The 27,912-nt window shown below is 39.6% G+C and overlaps 1 long non-coding RNA gene across 1 annotated transcript; it reads right to left on the reverse strand.

Annotated features, from left to right (window-relative positions):
- Positions 1-27,912, reverse strand: LOC131381353 (uncharacterized). Its single transcript, XR_009210035.1, has 3 exons — positions 27,862-27,912; positions 22,545-22,611; positions 1-66 (listed from the first exon to the last, which is right to left on the reverse strand). It is a non-coding gene; the product is annotated as an uncharacterized LOC131381353 (long non-coding RNA).

The raw sequence follows: 27,912 nt of genomic DNA on the forward strand, positions 1-27,912 counted from the left end.
CTCTTCTTAGGGCTGCTTGAGTGTCCTCATTACATGGCAGATGGATTCCCTTGCAAACAATTAATCCTGGAGAGAGAAAACAAGGCAGAATCCTCAATAATCTCAGAAACCATATACAAGGAAATCATATACTTCCTCTATATTTATATTATTCACAGGCAGCAATTACGATATGACGTGAGAAAGAAGGGAATAAATACAGGGAAGCAGGGATCACTGGGAGCTGGCTAGCATCAGTTTCTGGCGGATTGTTCATTTTTTGTCATGTAAGCTAAATATGGGGATGAATGTGAGTCTCACAGCCCAACATTGTTCTGCTGTGTCATATGCTACAGTCAAATAAGAATATAAGATGTATTTCTGATTTACTGATTTCAGATCCAGATTTAGACTATAGTATTTACCATCTTCTATGTCTATATTTTTCCTAAGTTCTATTCTAAACTCTTGCTGTTTTTATGGCATTATCTACAGATGACCAAACCTAGAGTGTACCATTCTTGATAATTCTCAATTTGATAGATGTTGAAATATTGGGGAGATGAGACCCCCCCAAGAAATAGAGCTCTTAGTCCCCATGAAAGTTCTGAACTAATTAAGACCAAAAAAATCAAATAAGGGTATGCAAAATACTTTATTTCTGAAAGACTAATACTGGGAAATGCTATTTATATCTAAAGGCAAGTAGCTTGCCTAATACTGAATTTCAGCATTGAAAGACCCATCCCCAGAGTCCTAGGTAGCCCTGGACCATGATAAGCCTCCTTCATGGCCTGCCTCCATAATATGGAATAAAGAAATAGAGTAGATAGTGTGCTTTCAGTAGACAGGCTCACTTGCAAGAGGAAAAAGAGGAAATATATGGACAAAGTTATGTCTTCTCAGTTTTCCATACAAACTCATTTACCAGTAAAATCACAACACCTTCTATAAGATGAAAAATGAGCAAAGAGAAGCCAGGAATTTTGTGCTAATAGGGATCTATCATATGGTAAGAAACACCAGGTGTAATTAAAAAGTCATATACTCCTGGCTGGGTGCGGTGGCTCACGCCATAATCCCAGCACTTTGGGAGGCTGAGGCGGGCGGATCACCTGAGGTCAGGAGTTTGAGACCAGCCTCAACATGGAGAAACCCCGTCTCTACTAAAAATACAAAATTAGCCAGGTGTAGTGGTGCATGCCTGTAATCTCAGCTACTCAGGAGGCTGAGGCAGGAGAATTGCTTGAACCTGGGAGGCGGAGGTTGTGGTGAGCCGAGATCGCACCATTGCACTCCAGCCTGGACAACAAGAGCGAAACTCGGTCAAAAAAAAAAAAAAAGTCATATACTCCTAATAACAGATGTTTAAAAGTAAGAAATATAAGATTCTGCTTATGGTATATAAAACAAAGCCTCTACCAGGCCAGTACTTCCTCAGATGTCAACTAAATGTAAATAACAACTACTGAATACTGAAGGCATTGAAGAGTGAATAAAAGTAGGAATATTCTTGAAGAGAATCAAAATTTGGAAGAAGGACAAATTAGATAATTTGACTTATCTTCAAAATAATTTGTGTGTTTTCTATCTTTACAGCTTTTTAGTCTGAAGGTGGCCACAAGGAAAAGCTAACAGTTTGATAGAAAACAGCAAACCTTCTAGTTTGAAGAAGCACAGTCTGTAGAAAATGAGAGGAAGGCAGAAAGCTCAAAAGGGAGAGAGCTAAAGTAGGAAGGACACAATCTACATCTAAAATCTGCCCAAATCTCTGAATAAACCCTGAATCATATAAGCATGAGACAGAGTACAAGAATAATAGCTAAAAATGAAAGAACTGGACTTATATTTGAGCTATTACCAAGAGACCAAGTTTGCAGTATGAATTCAAACAAGTTAACCACCTGATAAAACAAGAGAAAATTAGCATTTTTGGAGACATGAAATAGAATCAAGAACATAATAGTCACAGTATTCATTATATAATCCAAACTTCTTCAACATATGAAGTCAATAAAAAGTGACTTCTTCTAAAGATAAAAGACAATCAAAGGAAGACTGCATCAATAAAAATGATAAAAAGACGCCAGTTGTCGTGGCTCACACCTGTTAATCCCAGCACTTTGGGAGGCCGAGGCAGGCAGATCTCTTGAGGTCATGAGTTTGAGACCAGCCTGGACAACATGGCGAAACCCTGTCTTTACCAAAAATTTAAAAATTAGCCAGGTGTGGTGGCATGCACCTGTAATCCCAGCTACTCAGGAGGCTGAGGCATGAGAATTGCTTGAACCTGGGAGGCAGACGTTGCCGTGAACCAAGATCATGCCACTGTGCTTCAGTCTGGGTGACAGAGCAAGACCCTGTCTCGAAAACAAAACAAAACAAGAATGATAAAAGTGAGAACCGGCCGGGCGCGTTGGCTCACGCCTGTAATCCCAGCACTTTGGGAGGCCAAGGCGGGCGGATCACGAGGTCAGGAGATCGAGACCATCCTGGCTAACACAGTGAAACCCCGTCTCTACTAAAAATACAAAAAATTAGCCAGGCGCAGTGGCGGTCGCCTGTAGTTCCAGCTACTGAGGAGGCTGAGGCAGGAGAATGGCGTGAACCCGGGAGGCGGAGCTTGCATTGAGCCGAGATAGCTCCACTGCAGTCTGACCTGGGTGAAAGAGCGAGACTCCATCTCAAAAAAAAAAAACAAAAACAAAAACAAAAAAACAGGAAGACCAAAATGAAAATTCTAGAACTAAAAAATGTTATATCTAAAACTTAAAAATTCACCTGGTAGGCTTTATAACCAAAAGGAAATGACAAAGGAAGGAGTCAGTGAACTTGAAAATAAATAAGTCAAATGATCTAATTTGGAAAACAAAGAAGAAAAATATTTTTAAATGAGTAATATAAAATGGTTCAACTCATGTGTAGTTGAATTCTTACAAGAGAAGAGAGAAATTTGGAGAGAAAAAAGTATTTGAATAAATAGTGGTTAAAATTTTCCCCAATTTGGGGAAGGATATAAATTTACAGATTCAAAAACTCAGTAAAATACAAGCAGAATAAATGCCAAAAAAACTAACACACCTCGCTAGCTACTTCATAGTCAAACTAATAAAAATCAAAACCAGAAAAATTTGAAAGCAGCCAGAGACAAGTGACACATTACATCCAAGGGAGTAATAATTTGAAAGCACTAACTTTCCATCAGAAACTATGGAAGACAGATGATACTGGAACAACTTGAAAGTGCTAAAATAAATTTTAAAAACAATAACAACAACGGTCAACCCAAAAATCTATATTCAGAAAAATATCCTTCAACAATGACGGCAAAATAAATATGAGTCAAGATAAAAAAAAACTTATTGCCAGCTATACTGAACAACCAAGAAAATTCTTCAGGTTGAAGGAAAATTATAGAAAATAGAAATTCAGATCATTTGGAAATAGTCGAGAACCTCAGAATTGGTAAATACCCACCAGAAATGTCAAGTATGTGAACAAATGTAAGAAACTATTTTTCTGTTAAATTAAAAGCCTTCTTATATATTATACATTGTATGCATGTACTAAGATATCACTCTGTGCCTCATAAATAAGTACAGTTATTATGTATCAATTAAAAATAAAAGAAAAAACTCTTCTTTAAAAAATAAATATGACCTAGCTAGCTTCACTGGGGTATCTTACCAAACATTTATGGAAGAGATGGTACCAATTCTATATAATTTTTTCCTAGGAAGTTGAAGATTAGGAAATATTTTGCTACTTATTTTATGAGGCCAGCATTACCCTGATACAAAACCAGAAAAATGCACTAGAAGAAAAGTGAATTTTTCACCTACATTCTTGAGGGATATTCTCAAAAAGAATCAAAATTCCCTTCAGATGACCACACCCAGAGTGTACCATTCTTGATAATTCTGAATTTGATAGAGGTTGAAATATTGGGGAGACCCCTCAAGAAACAACTCTTAGTTCCTGTAAAAGTTCTGAACTAATTAGGACAAAAAAATTACATAAGGTAGGCAAAATACTTTATTTCTGAAAGACTGATAGTAGGAAATGCTATTTATATCTAAAGGCAAGTAGCTTGCCTTTAGGGATATTTCCTCAAGAATGTAGGTGAAAATTTTTAAGCAGACTTTTAGGCAAAGTGAATTTAAAAATATATAAAAAAGAATCATTCATCATGACTGTATTAGTCCGTTTTCACACTGCTATAAAGAACTATCGGAGACTGGGTAATTTATAAAGAAAAGCTATTTAATTGGCTCACAGTTAAGCATGGCTAGGGAGAGCTCAGGAAACTTACAATCATGGCAGAAGGTGAAAGGGAAGCAAGGTACATCTTACTTGATGGAAGGAGAGAGAGAGCAAGTGAGGGAGGAAGTGTCACACACTTTTAAACCATCAGATCTCGTGAGAACTCACTCACTATCATGAAAACAGTATGGGGGAAATCTGCCCCCATGATCTAATCCCAGAAATGCAACATTTGGCAAGAGTACCACAGAGGTGATATGCTCTTCCCAGTGCACCATATCAGGGGAAATATGATGTTAATAGTCTTATTACTGGTGATGCTAGCCTGCTTACTTGATTAAGGTAGTGTCTGCAGGGTTTCAATCTCACAAAATCACTATTTTTTTGTTTTATAATAAATATGTACTTTAAGACTGGGCAATTATCTTGTTTTTCATACTTTCATGCAATGATTTTGACACTGATCTGTGTATCTTGCCTGTAACAATTATTACTGTGGTGTTTTAGTGGTAGTTTTTATATTTCCCCCATTGCTTCTTCTACATTTATTAATTGGAATCAAGAAAGAGCTGTTCCTTTTTCACCCACTTATTAATTTACTAAACTATTTATATCAGTGAGGATTCATGAATAGTTTCTTATTCTGTGAGTTTAATAAGCCAGCATTGCTCTTATTATTTATTTATGGCTCTTTTTTTTCAACTATGGTCATTGGGAGCTCTTTCAGGCTGGTTTCTGCCCTTTTGATGTGCCTTAATTCTTTATTAAGCACTTCTTTATTTTATGGCCCACAAGGTACTACAAAGGAATTCTGTGTTTTCTCCTTCCCCAGCCTTGCAATCAACTGTTTCTCCAAGGAGCCCTTGATACTTTTATTAAAGAATGTTTAGAAATCAAGACTTATGTGTTTGGTGTGTTCATTGCTACTAGGATATCATAGTTTCTAGGCCCTCTCAGAGGTCAGAACTGGGAAATATATGTATGTATATTATACATATGCATAATATAGATGTATATAACATACATGTATATATGTATGTATGCACCCATATGTACACACATCTATGTTAGTTTGTATGCCTATCTCTCTAGATATGTATTTGAAAGCCATGAGTTCCTACCTCATGAATTCAATACCTTCCATTTTAAACCACCACCCCAGGGGTCATTCTAGTTTTCCCTCTTTCTTTATGTACCTTAACTTTTACTTGATATATTCATATATATTTGAGGGTTTTTAAAAAGTTTGTATTACATTTATAATTAAAACATCAAAATAAAAATAAAAGCAAATGATATTATATTAACAAGTATAGTGCTTGTCAGTCACCTGCACTGGGCAAAGCAATAAGATGGATATAAATGAAAATGAGACATATATATATATATATATAAAACTCTGTCTTTAAAGAACTTTATCATATTGACAACATGTGATGCAACAGCAAGTCAATGTTTCCCAAGATAAGCAATTGAATAATAACTTAACATGATACAAAGATTTGACAGATATTTATGGTCTTAATAGCTAATATTCTCAAAGTGCTTTTGAGCTATTCCGATAAGGAGGTCTTAGAAGTTGCCAATACTCTCAAGCTTTCTCTTGTATTGTTTCATTTTATTAGAGCAATAAATTCTTTCTATTGATTATGAAACGTAGTTGCTCTTGAACAGAAAAAAAGATAAAGAACTACTGAAAGCTCTTAGTTTAAGTTCTCTGTAGGGTGGCAAGAGATAATTTGCCTTCAGATTGTGATGCTTTTTATAACCTGACCAGCAGCAATAGCCATTGCTCCCTCCAGTGATCAATTTAACATTTAGTGGGACTCAATATCCTGGTAACCAACATAAATGGATGGGAGGAACTTAAGTGCACCGACCTAATTGATATTAGTCTTCTAGCCAGTTCATATAACCTGCAATCAAAGTCAGGGTGTAAGCTTCCAGTAAATTTAGGAGAGAGAGACTTCTTCCTTTAGGTAAGAGCCTTATTTAGGGCTTTATACACAATCATTAAGAAATTTGCTCAGCCCTCAAATATCTCTTGAACTGATGGTAAAAATTCCACTATTAGCATTTTTTCTCTTTTATATACTGCCTTTTCCTCTGTTAAATTCAAGAATTTGAGAGCTGCAGGCAGGAAGTTACAATCAGTCCAGCTTGGGTCAATAAGCATGTATTAAATGACTCTTATAGACAAACACTATGCTAGGCTTAGGATGCAATGCTGAGTAAAATGCATTCCTTGATTTAAGAACCAATGTAGTCTAAGCAACAATTTCCCAAAGCCACCCAAAGAAATGCAGAAGATTGAACTGAGGTCCTTGTTAAATGAAAATAAAGATCCCCAGGCTCTATCTCAGAGATTCTGATTCAATGAATCTGAAGTTCTGGGAAATTTATAGGGTAGACATATTATTTAGACTGGGCAATGATGGATGAGTGAAGTTCATTTGTTAGACAATGGTGTGAGGAAAAAAGGCATTCCAGGCAGAGAGAAAAGCGTAAATGCAAATGCAAAAGAGGGAAAATGTTTTGCATGTTCGGTGGGCAATTCATTGCCTGCTGCAGTTTGAACATAAACAAGTGGGATAAGTGAACATATGGACAAAGAGAATGAAACTATGGGAGAATTCACAAAGAGGCCACAGACAAACAGGACAGATGCATTAAACTATTGATTTAAATGTAGATGTATTCATTCACTCATTCATTCAACAAATACTTATTTAGCACCCACTGTGCCCACATTGAATGAGCAGCTTGTCAGATAAAGATCACAGGACACGATGAGGAGAATGGGGTCTTGCAGCATAGAAGGGAAAGTAAAACTCAAAGATGACTCGCTCCAGCATTTCAATGCAAAGTGTTGAAAATGTTGGGGTTGGAATCCCAAGACAAGATTCCTGAGATGGGGTTAATTTGCATTTGAGTAGAAACATTGGAATTAGATGGAATAATGTATGTAAAAATTAGTTGTAGCTATATGTTGCTACACAAATGTTCTAACTGCTACATGGTCATGCAAAAATTATGCATATGAAGTATGAGGGGAGACTGACCCCAAGACAGGTTATTTATTAAAGAATTTGTTTAGTACTGTCAGGTAGTTTAGACCCATGAACTTGTAAAAGCAGTTAGAAAAGGAAGAAGTTTAAGGTCTGACTTTTGTTCCTATCATATTTGGTTCCTGTCAATTCTCTAACCTAAAGTCTCCCACCAGGCCCCAACCCAAGGACACCCATTTTGTTCAGAAAATCTCATTTGCCCCCAAATGAGAGATTTAAGTCAGGGAATTTATACTACAACCTACCTCCTGCTCCCCTCTCCTCCTTTTCCCTCCCTTTTCATCTCCTCCCCTCCTTTATTCTCTTTCCTCCCCTCCTTCCTTGGTTTCTTCTCTCCTTTCCTTTCTTTTTTATTGGTGTTGCTGTGCTTTGTTTTCTGGCTTGAACTGTTTGAGGGTACTCTGTTTAGGGAGTTTCTTAATTGTTGTTTTGGTTTTGTTTTTCATTGTTGTTTTAGCTCACTTCAACTTTTTTGTGTGAGTGTGTGGAGAGGCACACTATAGGCTTTTCTGATGTGACTGATGATCCATGACAACATAGGTCTCTCTAAGCTCCTCTGCTTCTTTAAGTTACCTGACATGGAAATTGTGTCAAGGATAAGAGAATCTCTGTGTTTGAAGAATTAAAGCTGGGCCATTATCTTAGTCATCTCATCCTGCCATAACAAAATACCATACACTGGTGGCTTAAACACCAGAAATACATTTCTTACAGTTTTGGAGGCTGGGATGTCCAAAGTCAAGGTGCTGGCAGATTCAATGTCTGGTGAGGGCCCACCTTTTGGCTTGTAGAAGGCCGCCTTCTCACTTTGTTCTTACATGGTGGGGAGAAAGAGCAAGATCTCTGATGTCTCTTCGTATAAGGGCACTGATCCCATAATGAAGGCCCCATCCTCATCACCTCATCTTAACCCTAATTATTTTCTAAAGGCCACATATCCAAATACCATTACAATGGGAGCTAGGACTTCATCTAAATTGGGGTGGGAAGGAGACACAATTCAGTCCATAGCCACCTGTGAATCCTCAGATACCAAGAACCTTTCTCTTCATGTGCTATGGCTGGGGCTGATGGTCCAGGGTGCTTACTCCTTAAGGCCACATGGCCTATGAAGTTTACCTCACATATGCCATAGCCAAGTTTATCATTAGACCAGAAAATAAGTCTGACCAAGTAGTTGTAAGGACAATGAAGGACCCTGCATCAAAGGTGGAGGCACAGATATCACTATAAAACTTCAGTGCAGCCTGGGATACCCCTGTGAGGGCTCTCTAATGCCTTCTCATCACTTTTTTGATGTTGTTATATTTTTCTTCTTTCTTTTCTTTTCTTTTTCTTTCTTTTTTTTTTTTTTTTTTTTGAGATAGAGTCTCACTCTGTCACCCAGGCTGGAGTGCAGTGGCGCGATCTCGGCTCACTGCAAGCTCCGCCTCCCAGGTTCACGCCATTCTCCTGCCTCAGCCTCCTGAGTAGCTGGGACCACAGGCGCCCGCCATCACACCCGGCTAATTTTTTGTATTTTTAGTAGAGACGGGGTTTCACCATGTTAGCCAGGATGGTCTCCATCTCCTGACCTCATGATCCGCCCGCCTCGGCCTCCCAAAGTGCTGGGATTATAGGCATGAGCCACTGCGCCCCGCCGATGTTGTTATATTTTTCATTTTTCTCCAATGGTCAAGTCAGATCTCACATTTTGGGTGGGTACTTGGAGGACCATGTCAGTGAACTTTCTGTTCAGCTCAGGGATGACCCTCCCACAGCCTTGACAGTGCCAGTGAATGTAGGGATGATATTCCGGGCGGAACCCCAGCCATCATGCTAATTTTCCATAGGAGCTATCTAAAGCTTTTTGTGTGGCAGTAATAACATGGACTGTGGTCACTAATCTCTTCACAACATCAATGTTGTCATGGTGACCTTGGCCAGGGTGGCCATGAGTGTGCTGGTGCAGGAGGCACTGCTGCCAATCTTGAAGGAGCGGTCATATATCTTATGACTCACTGCCACCACAAACATGGCAGCAACCACAGAAGTGGCGAAGATGACGATACCTTGGGGTCTATCCTGCAAGTGAGTCCCAGCCTTTTATAAGGTAGTGAAGACACCAGTGGACTCTATAACATATTCAGCCCCAGCATTACCCCCCTTGTATGCTGTAAGATGGAGATGTACCTCCCATTGATCACAGGTTTCCAGTCTCAGCTTTGACAGTGCCATTTGACTTGCTATGGAGGAATCATACAAGAACCACAGTTGGTGATCAGTGTGGTTGAAGTAAATGGCATCCAATGAAAGTGATGATATTGCTCTTCAACTGTTAAATGCAGTTCTTCCTGGCTAGCAGGCACCTGATGTGACCAAATCTGTTTATTCTAAACCTTCACCACCATGTCTTAGAGATGCAGCTGGAACTGCACCGAAAGCACAGCTGACTGTTGAGTGGGAAGGAGCTTTTTCTTAAAGAGGAAAAAGGGCAACATGTTTCTCTGTACCTAACCTCTAGTTTCTCACATTCTTACTGAAATAACCAAAGAGGAAATTATCTGTATTAACACTGGAACCCGGGGATGAGTACCAACACATGCCAGATGCCTGGAGGAAATTTCTCAGATGCGTTGTGCAGAAAGAACCACTGGGGGCTGCAACAGCCTCAGAGAGGACCTAGACCATAAAGATACGGCAAAAGAAGTTCCCAGGGCCAGAGCACGCAGCCCCTGTGACTGACAGAAAGGGTGTTTTACTTGTCTATTGGAGCCATTGAGAGGTTCTAACCAGGGGAGTGATTAAGTGAACTTCTATTTTTCACAGATTAATCTAGTTACTGGAAGGCAAATAGGCTGCCAGGGAACAAGAGTGGAAAAGGGAGACCAGTTTAGAGACTTGTACTAAGGTAGGAGAATTGGGAACAGAATAGAGTGGATAAATGTTCTATATATATATATATATACTGTAGGGACAATAATAGGATACAGTGTTGCATTAAAAATATTTGTCTCTGGTGGGGAAATTGTAGGTTGATTTTTAGTTACCTCTTTTTTATGCATTTTATAATTTTTCTACAAGGAATATCAATTACTTAAATTAAAAAAAACTTAAAAATTAAAAAAAAATCTTCCTGAACACACTAAAAAGAGATAACTTGATTATATATAAGGCATATCCTGGATAAATAGCTTTCAAATAAGTCAAGTTCTCAAAATAAAAACAAAGCGGATGAAACAGGAGTAAGACTAGCCACTGGCATGTATTGGGGGTAGGATTTTCCTCTTTATGTTTAACTAGGGCAGTGGTGCAGGACTTTTTTTTTTTTCAGCATTGGAATTCTTTCTTCAAAGAAAATCTCAGTGGATGCCCTGTATATGGTAGACATCACTGGAGCACTGGCTGGGAAAGAGCTAGGAGGCTCTGAGTCCCACCTGCTCCACTCATGCCTGAGGCTGTGCTCTTCCCTCATTTCCCATTTCCCCAGGAACAAAGGCCAAGGCACCTCCAAGGGTGAGATCAACAATTGTTTTGCTTTTTCTTTTCTCTTCTGTTAGCTTTATGGATTTCAGCAGAGGCAGCTCTGTTTGATGCATGTAATACACGGGTGACAGATAAAGCTGAGTGGAAGCCTGGCTTCTATCCTTAGTCAATCACAGCCATTATTGTGCACTGGTTAGAAGGAATGCACAGTGAAGGCAAGACAGCACTGATTACAAAGATACCTTAGATGGAAAAACAAACAAAAAGGTGGAAAGCAAGAAAAAGAAGCCTTTTCTCTTTCAAGGAAAGAAAAGACAAATGAGAGATGAGAACATGACTTACAAGCAAAATGTCTACCCCAGGTTAAGCTTGAACTACCTCTTTGATTTTCTGTTTGAATCCAAGTCATTGCTAAGTATACCTAAGCAAGTCTGAGGGAGCAGGGCCAGTTCAGCAAAGGCAAATGGACTGGCCACCTTTCCCACAGGCAATCACTTCCCCTTGCCTGTTACCACTAGACAATCAAGGGATGTAATTGCTCCTACAAAATCCAGTTTGCAGCACAGCTTTAAGAATTTATGAATTCAGGTGGGGAAACCATACCTGTTAGACTAGTCGGTTTGGGAAGAGGTCTGATGAGGAGCAGGTTCGTGGGAGAGTAGGTAAGAAACACATTATTTTTCCATCTCAAACTCTTCTCCCTCTTCATTCTTAGGGTTTCAGTTAGCAGCTGCCCTAGTCTCATATGTACTCCTGGTCAGATGGTGCACCTGGGTTGGGCATAGACTCATGGTGGACCAATTCTAACACCTCATCCCCACATCCAGGGAATTATTTCTCCAGGGGTGGTGATCTAATACATGTTGAGCCTCTGAGTGCCTCACCAAGGTTTCTGGATTTGAAACTAAGAACATCATTTAACCTTTTTCTGGCAATGAGAAAGGTAAACATTAAGATTCTACCCCCTCTTTCAGTAGGTGAATGGATTAACAAACCCTGGTATGTCCACACAATGGAAAACCACACAGCTGTAAAAAGGAAGACACTATTGATACATATATCAAATTACATTAATTTCAAAGACACTATGCTAAAGGAGAGAAGCCACTCTCAAAAGGTTACAGTGCACAGCTTACATTCTCAAAAAGAAAAACTTTAGTGACAGAAGGAATATTAGTGGGTGCTAGAGGTTATGAGTGGCGTAACAGTGTTATTATCATGGGATAGCAGGAGGCAGTTTTATTAGCTCTGAAACTGCTCAGTATCCTTATCATAGTGGTAGTTACACAAATCTATACGTGTATTAAAATTCACAAACTTTTTTTCAGAGAAAAAAGTCAATTTTATTGTATAATAATTTTAAAATGGTTTAAAATTATATTTTAAAACATACCTCTAAAGAGAAAGCAGAGATGGCTGATTTACAGAAGATAGAAGATAGAGAAGATTAAAACTGTTGAGAAGCAAGAAAATATGAAAGATGATCCCAAGTCTGCTGGATCCAGCTGTTCCAGGGCAGTTATAGTTTCATTCTTGGGTTCCATGACACAATCTTACACTCTTATAATAACTTTCCTTTGTGCTAAAAGCTAGTTTAGCCAGGCTGGTTCATTAGCAATCCAGAATCCTAACGAATGTAGTAAGTAATCACTGGTTCTAAGGGAGGAGGCCACCCCTCATATTGTCTTATGCCCAATTTCTGCCTCCAAATAAAGAAAAAGTAAAAACTAAAAGGCAAAAATGAAATCCACAAGCAGACAGCCCGTCACCACACCCTGGGCCTGGTAGTTAAAGATCAACCCCTGACCTAATCGGTTATGTTATCTATAGACTACAGACATTGTATAGAAAAGCACTGTGAAAATCCCTATCCTGTTTTGTTCCGATCTAATTACCGGTGCATGCAGCCCCCAGTCATGTACCCTCTGCTTGCTCAATCGATCACGACCCTCTCACGCACACCCCCTTAGAGCTGTGAGCCCTTAAAAGGGACAGGAATTGCTCACTCGGGGAGCTCGGCTCTTGAGACAGGAGTCTTGCCGATGCCCCTGGCCAAATAAACCCTTTCTTTCTTTAACTCGGTGTCTGAGGAGTTTTGTCTGTGGCTCGTCCTGCTTCAGTTCAATTTTGCATTAGTTATTCTAGAGCTGGAGGGTAGCTTTCCTCTTTACAAGCATAACAGTGAGTGGACTTTACAGATAATGCCACCTCAGCATTTATAGATTTTACCACATGCATACTAAAACATACATTCCAAACTCCTGACCCACTAAGGTTTAACACTTGCCAAGCAGTCTCTCTCCCTACGGTTGCCACATAACACAGAGTGCTCATTAAATCAAAGGAATTTTAAGTGATATTTATTGTTATACACAGTTTAGCTGACTTTATGGGATAGTTTACACAAAGCATGCCAGGAGAAGTCCCATGTTACTAGTCTGCTGGTGAAGTTTCATTCCATGGTAGGGGTGGGGATAAAGGAGGTGTTGCATAGCTGGAAACCAGTGTTTCTTCCTTTTTTTGTTTTTTAAAATTATTAATATTATTTTTGATTGACCAATCATAATTGTATGCATTTATAGGGTATAATATAGTGTTTCGATATATGTATACAATGTGGAATGATTAAATCAAGCTCATTAACATATCCATCACCTCGCTTACCTATCATTTTTATGGTGAGATATTTCAAATTTAGTCTTAGTTATTTTGAAATATACATTATTATGGATTACAGTCACTCTGCTATGCAATAGGTCTCAAAACCTATTCCTCCTATCTGAAACGGTGCATGCTTTGATCAACAACTCCCATTCCTTCCCTATTCACCAGCACCCACCCCGCAGCCTCTGATAACCACTGTTGTAATCTCAACTTCTAAGACTTCAACTCTTTCAGGTTCCACATTTAAGTGAGATCATGTGGTATTTGTCCTTCTGTACCTGGCTTATATTTCACTTAGCATAGTGTCCTCCAAATTCATCCATGTTGTTACAAATGACAGGATGTCCCTTCCTTTTTTAGGGCTGAATAGTATTCCGCTGTGTATAGACATGACATTTTCTTAATCCATTCATCTACTGATGGACACTTAGATTGTTTCCTTCTCTAAGCTATTGCGAATAGTGCTGCAATGAATATGAGAGTGCAGATATCCCTTTAATATATTGATTTGAGTTCCCTTAGATATATACAAAGAAGTGGGATTGCGGGTTCATATGGTAGTTCTATTTTTAGTTTTTAGAGGAAACTTCAATACCTTTTTCATAATAGTTGTATTAGTTTACATTCCCATCAATAATGTGTAAGAGTTCTCTTTTCTCTCTATCCTCACCAACACTTATCTTTCATCTTTTTGACAATAGCTATTATAACAGGCATGAAGTGATAACTCGTTGTGGTTTTAATTTGAATTTCCTCAATGATCAGTAATGCTAAGCATTTTTCCCCAGAAATGACAAATATCTGGGATATCCAACGAGCTTATTTTATTCCTCATGGAAATTTATTATATTTATCTAATCCCTGATTCCACTAGGGCTAAATGTCATAAATACCTCATTTATTCAGGACTTTGCTTCCCCCCATTAATACAAGAAAAAGAGAGAGCTATACTATCATATATTTATTAATTCATTCACATGTTTGAATATCTTCATGTTTATTAATTTATACAACAACTATTAATACGGTTTTATTTCCTTCAGTGCCAGGAAAGCAAGGTGAGTGAAACAGAATAGTGGTAAGGAGATACAGTCACATAAGGGAAGCAGACTTTCTAATAAATATCTCTACACTGGAGGCAGATCAATATTCAGAAATGGCACTGGGGAAAGAGTGAAGGGCAGCAGTGGCACAGGGCACTGCTTGGAGAAAGTAGCACATGGGTTTCAAGGGATGGGAAGTTGTTTGGCATGCTTCTAAGCAAGGAAGAGCTGTCTAGAGTGAGGGACACACATGATGCAAGGGCATTAGACTGTACAGTGGATTTGGGAAAACTCAAAGGAGTCTCATACTGTGCAGAGGGGGCCGAAGAGGTAACCAGGAGCAAGGCAACAAGCTAAGACTTTGTCCTGAAGGGGATGAACAACAGGATGGAGTGAGAGAATTGAATAGCAATGAGGGCAAAGTTGAGAAGATAAATTTAGAAGGGAAAAATGATAATACATGGTAACTAACTGGGCATGAGGTTGAAAGAAGAGATCAGGATGCAGCTCATATTTATGGTTTGGGATCACAAGTGCATGGTGAAGTGATGGGGTCAAGGAACAAGAACGAAAACGGAGGAACAAGGAGTGAGGTGGGGATGAGAAATATTGAATTCAAGAGGGAAGTTGTTTCCTCTATCAAGAAAGCAAAACAGATCAGCAAGGAGGCCTGTCACTGGAATAAAAATTTTGTTTTGTCAACATAGAAATGTCCCACATATCTTTTTTTTTTTTTCTCTCTTCTGGTTTATATAGAAGAAATGAAGGAATTCTGGAGGATTTTCAGAAGACTGGGAAATGAGTTCGTCTCATCTGAAATACTTGGAGGCAGCCAAAGTGAGATAGAGGGGAAGCCACTGCTGATGAGCGGCCCACAGGCTGAAGGAAAACTGCTGAAAGGCCGATGGTGCCATGCTCCAGGGGATGACTAAAAAACTTAGCAATCTAATTACCATCTGTGTGTGAGGTTCAGTTTGGGATAAGTGCAGAAACATTTTAGAAACAGTGAGAAAGGCAAAGGTCCCTTTAACTATGAGATTTGCTCTCAGTCACAAAGGCTTGGTGTAACATTGAGTCCCGTTTTAATAGAATTCTATTTTTTATTTCAAAAATGAGAAAATAGGCTTATACATGCCTTACTGACCCTGGAATAAGCAAAAAGACAGGAACAGAAATTCTGATAAACTGAGAGGTTAAGCTTGTTTTATTTTAAAGCTTGATTTTACAAAGCAGAATTTAGGATTTAAAAGGAAATATCATTACATGTATATACATAAAATTTACTTTGTAGTAGAAGTTCTCGTAAACAGCCTCAGCTAATCAGCAGGTAAGCCAATATTCTGATCCTCTCTGTAAGAATCCTCACCTGTGCTGCAGCTTTTTGTTTGCTCTATAGAACACCCTGGCCCTTGGCACCCCCCGTTGAGTTGTGTACTTAATTACTGAGAATATTTGTTCTTCATTCAACTCTACTGTTATTTTATATGCACTGTACTTAAATATTCCACAATCTGAACAATGCGATTGCAAAAAGAGTCAAATGCTTTAGAAAGACTTAACAAAGACAAATTACTTTTAAAAAATGAATTAGGTTGAGTGAGACAGCTATAAATGACCAAAAGGAAAAGTAAACATCTAGATGGAATATATATTCAGATTTTTTTGCAAACAACTTTTGGTTCTCATTCTACTTTATAGAGATGAAAACCGGAAATCACAGATAATGTATTCTAAGTATGACCTAAGCAATAAAGACCAGGTAGAACTCCAGTCATAGGACCTAAGTTGTAAAAGCCATATTTTTATATTAAAGATTGTCATGTGAATATATTTATATTTTTAAAAAATGTTTTATTATTTTACACAAAGGTGTGCACTTTATGTCATTCACCTTAGCCAGCATTTGGATTACCTGTCCACCTTGACAGGTAATCTACAGATGAGAGAGCAACTGCTCACATACTTTGTCCATCCACTCATATAGCATCAATTATCATCAAAATATTGATGTCTCCAAAATCTGTATCTCTAGGACAGATTGCTCTTCTAATTTAAGATAGACTGCATATTGGATCTCCCCACCCCCAACCTGCATCTCCTTATGCATTCCTTATCTCTAGGAGCCCAATGTCACCCACATGTAAGCTTCATCCCTGATTTCCTCTTCACCCACCATTGCCACTGCAGCATCTAATCAATTCCTGAGGGGTGTGTGTAAGCAAGGGGGGATGTGGATTCTTATCTATTAAGAACCCTTCAGGTCTATGTAGCTCTATTTAGCCCCACTGCCACTATCCTATTTCCAGCCACTGTCAACTGTCTCTGGAATCCTGCAACAAGCTCCTAATTGATCTCTCTGCTTCACCCTTCCTCCAATTCAAATATTTTAATTAAAATTGTGGTTGCCTCCTTTGAATGGGTCAACTTCTCTTCTGTTCCCAGCAGCTTCCTACTTACAGATCTACCTGTTCCCTGGAGGCTTTGAAGATTTTGACCCTTTATGTCAGAATAAAGTCTAGACCTAGCATAAAACTTAGTCAGTGTGTACCCAGCTCACCTCTCCAGCATAGTTTCTACTGCATCCCATTATTCTAGTTACTCTGAATAGAAAATGGTCATAATATACCCTGCTTTTTCCTATCTTTCAACCCATGAACATTCATTTCCCCTGCATGGCCAACACCTGATTTATGGATTTAAAAACACAGAAAAGGAGAGCAAGCTATAGAAAGGTAGAAAGGCTATGAACTTTCTCCTCAGACAAGGCATTAGAATGGCAACACTGCATTAGGAAGCCACAGAAATTAGCACCTATCTGTGAGGAACCCATGAATAGCCTGAATCTACCATTGAATTTGCTTTAGAATAAACTTCTCCATTAGGTAACCAATTTAAGGGCACTATAACCTTGCCTGCTGGCTTTGCATCAGTTTTTCACATCACTGCAATGAAAAAGCTGACAAGGGCCTGGTGTTGTGTTGGTCATCAACATGGTGTGTCATGGCAACACTTACCCAACCTACTGCCTTGTCAAAAGATACAGGAAAACATAGAAGAGGCAGAGACTTGGTGACAACTCATTCTAGGGCAAGATAAGATGTATTACGAAGCCACTTTAAAATATGAAGACGTAAATTACCTTTTTTCAATATAGAATGTAAAAACTAGTTTTCTTCGTTCCAAGTATGGGCAGCAGTTATGTATCTGCCCAGTAGAGGGAGGTCTCTCACCTGCTTACAAAAATAACATTTAATACACAGTCATGTTCAAATGTGCAGGAAAAAAAAAGATTTCAAAAACTTGAAAAATGTTTGAAATAAAATCATGCCAAGGATTATTGGCATGATAATGGGATGCAGAAGAAACTAATGGAGAGGTGAGCTGGGTACACATTGAATAGATTGTACGCTGAGTCTAGACTTTATCCTGACATAAAGGGTTATAATCTTAAAAGCCTACAGGGAAGAGATAGATCTGTAAGTGATTGAAACAGCTGACAGGAACAGAAGAGCAGTTGACCCACTCCAAGAAGGGTTACTGGTGACTTGAAATCTAACTAAGATAACAAACAGAAAAGGAAAATAGATCATAGTTATTAAACTCTTGGAGATCATTACGAAATTCTCTTTGGTCCAGACTGCCTGGATTATAGAAAGATACTAATATATGGCCCATTCTGAGCATGGGAAGTCTAGTGAAAAACTCGGGGTCTCCATCCTGAGCAGTTAAGCTAGTGAGATATAGAAGATTTCTACCTTCAAAGATGGAGGTGGTTGATCACATTATTTTGCTATAGAATACATACTGTGAATAAACATTTTGAGTGATAACAAGTGATCCAGTGAATAAACATTTTGACTGATAACATCTCAACTAGAACCCAGGATTCTGAACCTACACAACCTACAGAACCCCACGTTCAATATGAAGAACAGGCCAAGCAAACACAGGCTCTTTTCTGCTCCAGTCATGTGACTTCTTTGACATGGTCTCCTGATAATTAGCCTGACTTCAGGGAGTTCCAAATCAAAGTTTAGAACAAAACAAGGCAGTGGCTTTCCTAGTTCTTTCCCCCAAAAGATAAAACTCTAATTCAACCATTAGGTGCCATGCTTCTCTGATGACGAATAAAGGTGAGCCAAACAAAGAATAAGCCCACGGAAAACACACCTTCAAAATAGCAGGGAAATCACTGCTCCCTGAACATGGGGCAGAGCTTGTCCAATCCACTAGGTGCCACCACACAGTAGCACAAATGGACTTTTCATAGTCTTATTTAAAGAAAGTGTTTCAGAACTAAACCAAAAATTGGATAGGGTCTAACACATGAAATGAAAACTACACATAAAAGTAGTAATATTGCCAAATGCCTATATGGTACTTGCTATGCCCTAGGCTCTATTCTGAGAGCTTCTCTCATACTGACTCATTCGCTCTTTAGCATCCCTGTGGTACTGTTATTTCCATCTTCATGTTACAGTTGGAGAAACTGAGTCACAAAATAGTTAGTTATTTTCCTAGTAAATGATAGGGTCAAGATTGGAACTCAAGTGTCTACTTCCTGAGTCCTTGATTCTGGATCGCTAAGCCAGGAGAGATCCAGAATTGTGACATTTCTCTAAATAAGTGCATCTTTCATCTAAATGTCTACAAAATGTAGCATTCTGTCAACCAGAAAACTGTCCTCCAACTCGACTCTTACAGTTACATATAAATTACATTTATTAGCAATGTAGTACATTTTAGTAAAGTTTGGTGTAGTAAAGTAGGAGAGGCTAGGTCCTGTGAAAGTTTTAAAGTAGCTCTGAAGCCAGGTCCTCAAAGCCGCAAGAGCTTTGTTGGAGAACCTGAGAAGAAGGTTCTGGAGAGCCACAGGAGTGAACTCACTGCTCAGACTCAGGGCCTCCGTGCAAGCACCATCTCTTGCTCCACAGGCCAATAACATTCTTGCGGACCACCCTAGACCAAGGGTTGGCAAACTATTTCTGCAAAGGTCCAGTAAGCTTTGCAGACCATTCAGGCTCTATGGCAATCACTCAGCTCTGTCATTGTAGTGCTAAAGCATGTACAGCTAATACATAAATGGGTAGGCATGACTATATCCCAAGAAAACTTTATTTATGAACATTGAAATTTGAGTTTCATATAATTTTCATGTATTAGAAAATATTCTTCTTCTTTTGATTTGTTTCAACCATTTAAGTTGGTTTTTGATATGTTACGAAAATTTGGATCTGTTACAAAACTATTCTCAGCTCATGGGCTGTACAAAGACAGGCAGGCATGATTTGGCTCTGGGGCCATGGTGCGCCTACCTTTGTCCTTCACGGAAATCAGGAAGGAGGAGGTGACAGATGGGGAGGAAGAAGCCTGAGCGCCACCTACAGGCCAGAAAATCTAATGCTACTCTCAGGATAACTATTTTGGAAAGTCAAATCATTTCTGTGGTTCCTAACCGTGGAAATACAACAGAATTATCCCGGGTGCTTGTTAGAAATAAAAATTTTTAAGCTCCACCTCCAGAAATTCTGATTCAGTCATGTGGTTAGGTGAGGAATCTATTATTTTTAAAGCAGCTCATTGATTTAGGCAAGAGGTCTTCAAAATGTGGTTTGCACTCTGGGGAAGTATAGATATAGCCACTGAAGTATGGGACGAAAATAGTAGAACTGCTTTCTATATAATTATTAGTCAATAAAATGCAAGAAGAAAATGAAGTTTTATAAATACTTCTCACATAAGTTGACATTGGCTCCTTCACTGTGTGTCAGTGGTCATCGATCACAAACAATACATGAGGAAATTCCACAATGTGGAGGAACTGGTAGAGGCACCTTCACTCCTGTTTCCTGTCAGTGTACTACATAAGAAAAAAGGCCAGGACCACGAATGACTGAGACAATTCTGAAGAAGAAAAAAGGAGATTTATCTACCAGATCTCAAAACTCATCATAAAGCTATGTTAATTAAGATTGTAGTAATGGTGCAGGGATAGACAAATAGGTCAATGGAATAAAATAATCATGTAAGAGATGATGGACTACTCAATACATGATACTGGGGCAACTGGTTATCTCTAAATAAGAAATGAACATAGATCCCTAATTCACTTCATCAATAAAAAGGAATTATAGGGCCGGGCACGGTGGCTCACGCTTGTAATCCCAGCACTTTGGGAGGCCGAGGCGGGTGGATCATGAGGTCAGGAGATCGAGACCACGGTAAAACCCCGTCTCTACTAAAAATACAAAAAATTAGCCGGGCGTGGTGGCGGGCGCCTGTAGTCCCAGCTACTCGGAGAGGCTGAGGCAGGAGAATGGCGTGAACCTGGGAGGTGGAGCTTGCTGTGAGCCGAGATCGCGCCACCGCACTCCAGCCTGGGCGACAGAGCGAGACTCTGTCTCAAAAAAAAAAAAAAAAAAAAAAAAAAGGAATTATAGGATAAATAAAGTATGAAGAATACTTTCAGAAGAAAATATCTTTTTGGTTTCAGAATAAGGTAAGATTCTTAAATAAGACACAGAAAGCATGAATTGTAAGGGGAAGGACTGATAAATCTGACTCCTCTAAAATAAAAACGTATTTATGTTAAACAAGAAGCATCACAAATGTAATTAAAATTCAAGCCATGAAGCAGGAGATTTAGAAAGTATATAACCAATAAAAGATTGTAGCTAGAATTTGTAAAGAATTACCACAAATCAGTAGAAACAAACAAAAATACCCAGTAGGGGGAAAAGGAAAACAATAGGAATGGGTAACTCATAGAAGAGGAACTTACAGCTAAAAAGCCAATAAATACAGGGAAAGATGTTTAATATCATTAATATCAGGGAAATTTGATTTCAAATAACAAGATATCAAGTCATATACCAGATTGTGACTAGATTAAAATAGCTGATAATATCATGTGTTGTCGAAGATTGGGAGATAACAGAACCCTTCTATGCAGATGCTGAGAGTGTAAGCTGGTATAACCATTTCAGACAGAAATTTAGCAATACTTATTAAAGTTGAAGAGGCACAAACCTACAGCCTCAAATTCAACTTCCGGAAATATACCCTAGATAAATTCTCATGCATGTTCCAAAAGAAGACATATAGAAGAATTTTTCGTAGCAGCACCGTTTGTAACAGAAAAAAAATAGATAAACATAAACGTGCATGAAAGGGAGAATGAATACTTTCTGGTCTATTAGAAAGGACTTTTTAAACTGAGTGAATCAGAGTGACATGTGTTAGTACAGATAAACATCTAAAAACATAATGTTACTGAGAAAAGGCAAATTGCAGAATGACACATGCAGTTTTAAAACAGGAATAATAATGCCAGACATTGTTTATGGATGTGTGCATATGTGGTAAAGTAAAAACATGCAAAAGAATGATAAATTCAGCAATAATTCAGGATGATGATTGGTTCTCTGATGAGAGAAGAAGGGATAGGAAAGAAGGAAGGGATACAAGGTGTCCTGTCTATATCTGTTAGACACCTAATAGGGTTGAGTTTTCTTTGTAATGTAATTCTGCGTATTTTTTAGTATGAGTCAACTGTTGTAATAAAGAGGATTTAAAAAAAGAATAGAGTTAGATATAAGGTCACAAATTTTTAGTCAAATACCAGAATGTCCAAAGCTTTAGTAGTGAACGGGGGTGGAGAAAGTTTCAGACAGATTTTGTCACCAACCAATAGATTCAAGAAATAAGGGGCTGCCCTGAGGTGATTGACACTTATAATGGGATCAACACATCCTAATTTGCCCCAGACAGTCCTGGTTCATGTACGTTGCCTGGTGTGATTATTAATAGTTGTCCCTTTCCCTTTCAAAAGTGCCTCACTTTGGAATATCAATGATATGGTCTCCTGAATGATAAATCACTGTGGCGGATGAGGCAGGCTATGAGTGTCGGATTCAGGGGCTTGTCTGGTAGGAGACAAGCTCATTAAAGAGCTCATTAGATGAATAAAGAGCTACACTGAGGAGAAGTTAAAAAGAATATGGATAGTAGCCAGTCTTCAACTGATCTTTTATCTGAAAACTGAAGACCTCAGGGGTCTCACCTTTTCTTTAGAACCATGCCAGTTTAGAACACAGGTCTGCGATCTTCTCATCTTCTCAAAGACACACCTGATGGAGTAAAAAGAATTACAGAGTTAAGATCACAGACCTAGCTGTGGACAAAAATCACCCGGGGAGCCTTGAAAGACAGAGATTCTTGGGTCCTAACACCAGATTATTGATTTGAAATCTGTAGAGTTGTGGCCACAGAATCCATACATTTTTTTAAACTCTACAAGTTACTCTGGTGCACAGACCCATGGAATTTTGTAATAAATACCAGAGCTCTCGCAGCTGTGCTATTTTAAATAGCTTACGGGGAGCTAAAGTCTTTTTTACATTAAATTTAAATCCTTATATATCTGACATAACCTGTCTTCATCTCTTGCCTTAGTAACTTTCTAGCCTCATTATTCACAGCTTGCAGTCAATCTTTCTCTTGGCTGGGTGAAAGTGGATGGGTGTCTGTGACTAAGATCAAGAGAAAGCTGGGGCCCAGAATTGGAACAGGCTTGTCATGGTCCCTTCTAGCAGCCATAAGGACATAGAAGACAATGCCAGACCAAGGAGTGTTCAGTTATTGTGCTGATCCCACACCCTCATGAGAAACTCTAGTCTTGGTTAGTTAGTGGATAAAACAGATGCCAGTGGGCTTCTGCTTTCTGGAGGAGGCATGCCAAAATGAACTTCCTTTTCTGAAGCCTCATGCTGGTTCCTATTGGGTTTTTGTCTAAGAGGGTGGGCTGAAAATTAGAGAAAGAAAATTGTCTCAAGCTGTAGTAAAACTTACTGAGAAATGCTAAAGAATAATGTTTTGCATTTCCTGCTCTTAATTTTTTTGTTTGGTTTGGTTTTAGTTGTTCTTTATTTAGTTTCATTTTTTTTCTCCTGGAAAAGCATCTTTGGATTTGGCCAAGGGTTGCTGGATTTACTTTTTAATATACTGAAATACTGAAAGATATCTGTATACAATGAGAATGTGACTGGCTGGGTGTGTTGCAGCCAACAATAAAGGGTATACACCACTGAGCACTAGCTAAGCTTGGGTAATGGCCTTGCCAGCTTGAACTTTTTTTTTTTTTTTTTTTTTTTTTTTTTTTGAGACGGAGTCTCGCTCTGTCGCCCAGGCTGGAGTGCAGTGGTGTGATCTTGGCTCACTGCAACCTCTGCCTGCTGGGTTCACGCCATTCTCCTGCCTCAGCCTCTCCGAGTAGCTGGGACTACAGGTGCGTGGCACCAAGCCCAGCTAATTTTTTTGTATTTTTAGTAGAGATGGGGTTTCCCCCTGTTAGCCAGGATGGTCTTGATCTCCTGACGTTGTGATCCACCCACCTTGGCCTCCCAAAGTGCTGGGATTATAGGCGTGAGCCACCGCCTCCGGCCCAGTTTGAATTTTTAGTTCATTGGCACTGGATTCTTGAGGACCCAGGTAATATTGTGTAACATACATGAGCTCCTAGAAATTGTTCTCATTGAATTGTCTGGGAAATAGTCTAAGTATAAAGTTAGACACATCTCTGTAATAATTTTTAGATATTTCATCTAATTGGATTTTCTCATTCCCTTGTTTAACTCTCTTTTGGGGGAGAAGGTTTTGGGGATAGGGAGAGTGTTAAACCATAAATACCTTCATCTCCCAAAGGCCTCTGAGAATTGAGGTCAGGCTAGAAATCTATCAGAAATATATCTTATCATGTCCTAAGAGAATCCTTTGTCACTGGCTTGAACAAGCTGATTGAAGATCTCCTATATGTGTAATTTTCAACCTTCATCGAATATCAGTTGATGTCTAAAAGTTCCCCCAGGGGAACATTAATGTTCCACCCGCACCCAGCATAATTAAAAGATAATGCCTGGAGAGGGCAATATCGTTTAATGCCCTCAAATCAGTGGTTTGCTGTTGCTTCTGTAAAGTTCCCAGGCATAGGATGACTAAACATTCAGTATGCCTGACACTGAGGGTTTCACCTCCACAGCTAGAAAAATCCTGCCCAAATCAGGATGAGTTAATCACCCACAAAGGAGGTGAGACTCCCATTAGGACCATTGCTTCCTGGCTCTGTCTTACTGCACCCTAATGGGGATAAATCTCTGGGCTCTGCACCCAGTGAATAGACCTTGCCAGTCTCTCTCACTGATGGGATTCATAACTACTGTTGATGGAAAAGAGAACTGTTACCTGGAACCTTCTGATACTGTTAACTATAACATAACAAGAGGATGTGAGCAAGATAATAGAAGATGCAACAAACGTGCCCTAAGAAGATGGAAAAGAGAAAGTTGCTCTACACTGCTTGCAACCAGAGAGCAATGGCAAAACCTTTGAGCTCACATGAAAAGAAAGGTGATAAGGAGGGATTTCAAAAACAACACTCTCCTATTAGTCAATTTTTCTTATTCTATTTTTTTCTTATTCCTTATCATGAAGAGATTAGTGACACCCTTCACAGTATCAGATGCTTTGCCCCGCCCTGGATGTTCCTCTTGGGAGAGCCAGCTTTTGTCTTTTCCCAGGTGTTACATCCTAAAATGTCCTGTGCAGGCAGCTAGTGGGAACATCAGCTTGTTTATGTGGCAGAGTCAGCACTGTTGCCACGATGGGCACCTTAGTCTGAGTCACTTTGGTCTTCCCTGAAGCCAGGCTGGACTGTGTGGAACTTACTGCACTTCAGTGTAAAGGACATTTAGGTGTATAGAAGAGGATGCCTGATTTTTGAGTGTACCAATGGTAGGTAGATTTATGTACAATGCAAATGTACTTGGGATGAAGGTGAGCTAGACGAGGTACCCAAATCTAGAGGTGAAGCTCATGCAGTAGACAGCTCACACCTGCCTTGGAGTACAGCCCTCTGCCCTTTAGAATAAAGCCTTTATGAGGTCTTATTTGCTTATTCACATCATCTCTTCTGAATTGGATATATTTGTCTAATATTGGTATCTTCTGGGCATTGGGAAAGAAATCTTCTTGGTATGGAGAAGTTCGAATCCCCTAGATCCACCTGGTGGATTTCCCAGAGCTCACGAACAGGTTCTTTATGCCACAAAATTAAACCCTGCAGAGCAAATAATTATGAATTTGAATAATATGATGCATTTGTAGACTCATTTCCGTTTTCCTAAAAATGCCCCTTCCACTTAAAGGATCTGAGTTGTTAGAATGATAGAAAAAGACTGAACTGGGAGATTAGGCAATGGGGTGGAAAGTTGTAAACTACCTAAACATTCATGTAAATTTCCTTTGAGCTAGACTTAAGATATCATGTGGCCTGACCCTGTGATAAGTGCAGAAATTGATAAAGCTTCCTTGTTTCAAATATGGCCCATCTCTGTCCTCCATCTTGAGGGTTCTGTGTTTGGAAGGCCACACTCCTGGGAGAAAAGGAGTCTTGGAAGTACTGATAGAGATAAACAACATTTCTTGAGTTTGTATTACATGCTAGACTGTTTTTATTTTCCCATGCATTAACTCATTTGATTCTCATAAAAGCAGTATAAAATAAATGTTATCACTCCCACTTTACAGAAGGAAGCTGAAACACAGAGAAGGGGAAAAAATCCCCACAGTGGCACAGCCAAGAAGTTCAGACCCAAGTTCAGACTCAGGCAGCTCCTGATTTCTGAGCTCATCAGGCTCTTGCTAGACCCCAGGGCCCTGTGTCAGCCTTAGCAGTAGAGCATGAACTCATCCACTCAAAATGAAGGGAGGGAGGTTGACCAATCTGGTAAACACTTGAAATAATGAGAATGAAGGGGATGAGTGAAGGGTGAGATGGGGAGGGTGAGAGACCTAGCCAGTAATGTTAAAAATCTTGTGGGGCAGCAGCATTGGAGAGCAGGGATTTGTAGAAGCACCAATCTGCACATTTGGGTGATTTTTGCTTTTAATCAGTGACCTATACATATTGAGACAAAGAAGATAAGCAACTGGGTTTCTCCAGACTAGTACATAGCCAGATGGTGTACATCTCAACAAAAATGGGACTTTTATACTAGGATAGAGAGTGGTTTTAAAGCAGCAACGAGGGGTTTGTAGAATGCAGACCTCACCAGGTCCTGTGCTTTGTGTAACGTGGGGAATGGGCAGCCTCCAACCCACAGGGTTGGAAGGAGAAGCTCCACCCTAGTCAGATTTCCATTACAACAAGATGTTGAGTAAACCCCCAGGGACCAGGGACGAAGTGAGTAATTGTTTCTTACCTTATAGTGCGGCATACATAGAGCTTAATAGAAAGCCTTGTGTCTTAGTCCATTCATGCTGCTGTAATAACTACCCTAGACTAGGTAATTTTTTTTTTTTTTTTTTTTTTTTGAGACAGAGTCTTGCTCTGTCACCCAAGCTGGAGTGCAATGGCATGATCTAGGCTCACTGCAACATCCGCCTCCTGGGTTCAAGTGATTTTCTTGCCTCAGCCTCCTGAGTAGCTGGGATTACAGGCACCCATCACCGTGCCCAGCTAATTTTTTGTATTTTTAGTAGAGACGGGGTTTCGCCACATTGGCCAGGCTGGTTTCGAACTCCTGACTCAGGTGATCCACCCGCTTCCACATCCCAGAGTGCTGGGGTTACAGGTGTGAGCCACCATGCCCGACCAAGACTAGGTAATTTTTAAAGAACAGAACTTGTTTTCTCATAGTTCTGGAGACTAAGAAATCCAAGATCAAGGCACCGGGAAGTTTGATTGTCTGGGGAGGGCCAAATCCTCCAGAGATGAGGAGTGCTCTGTCCTCAACTTGATGAAAAGAGAAAGGGCCAGGCAGCCAGTAAAATGCTGAGTGAAGCCTCTTTTATAAAAGCCTTAATATAATTTTTTTTTTTTTTTTGAGACGGAGTCTCGCTCTGTCGCCCAGGCTGGAGTGCAGCGGCGCAATCTCGGCTCACTGCAAGCTCCGCCTCCCGGGTTCACGCCATTCTCCTGCCTCAGCCTCTCCGAGTAGCTGGGACTACAGGCGCCCGCCATCACGCCCGGCTAATTTTTTTGTATTTTTAGTAGAGACGGGGTTTCACCGTGGTCTCGATCTCCTGACCCCGTGATCCGCCCGCCTCGGCCTCCCAAAGTGCTGGGATTACAAGCGCGAGCCACCGTGCCCGGCCAAAAGCCTTAATATAATTAATGAGGAAGGAGCCCTCATAGTCTAATCACCTCTTAAAGGCCCCACCACTTGATACTATCACATTGGAAACACCTGAATTTTGGAGAAGACACATTTAAACCACAGCACCTTGGAAGTGAGAGAGGAAAGAAAGCAAAAAGTATACGAAAAGCAAAAAGTATATGGGATAGGGAGTCCAGGAGGGGAACGGGCACCAAGAAGGCTTACATTATCAGCATTCGAGGCATGGAGTGTCGGCTGCTCACCCTACAGATTCCA

The sequence above is a fragment of the Hylobates moloch genome, unplaced genomic scaffold (assembly GCF_009828535.3).
Source record: "Hylobates moloch isolate HMO894 unplaced genomic scaffold, HMol_V3 SCAFFOLD_15, whole genome shotgun sequence".
Taxonomy (NCBI): Eukaryota; Metazoa; Chordata; class Mammalia; order Primates; family Hylobatidae; genus Hylobates; species Hylobates moloch.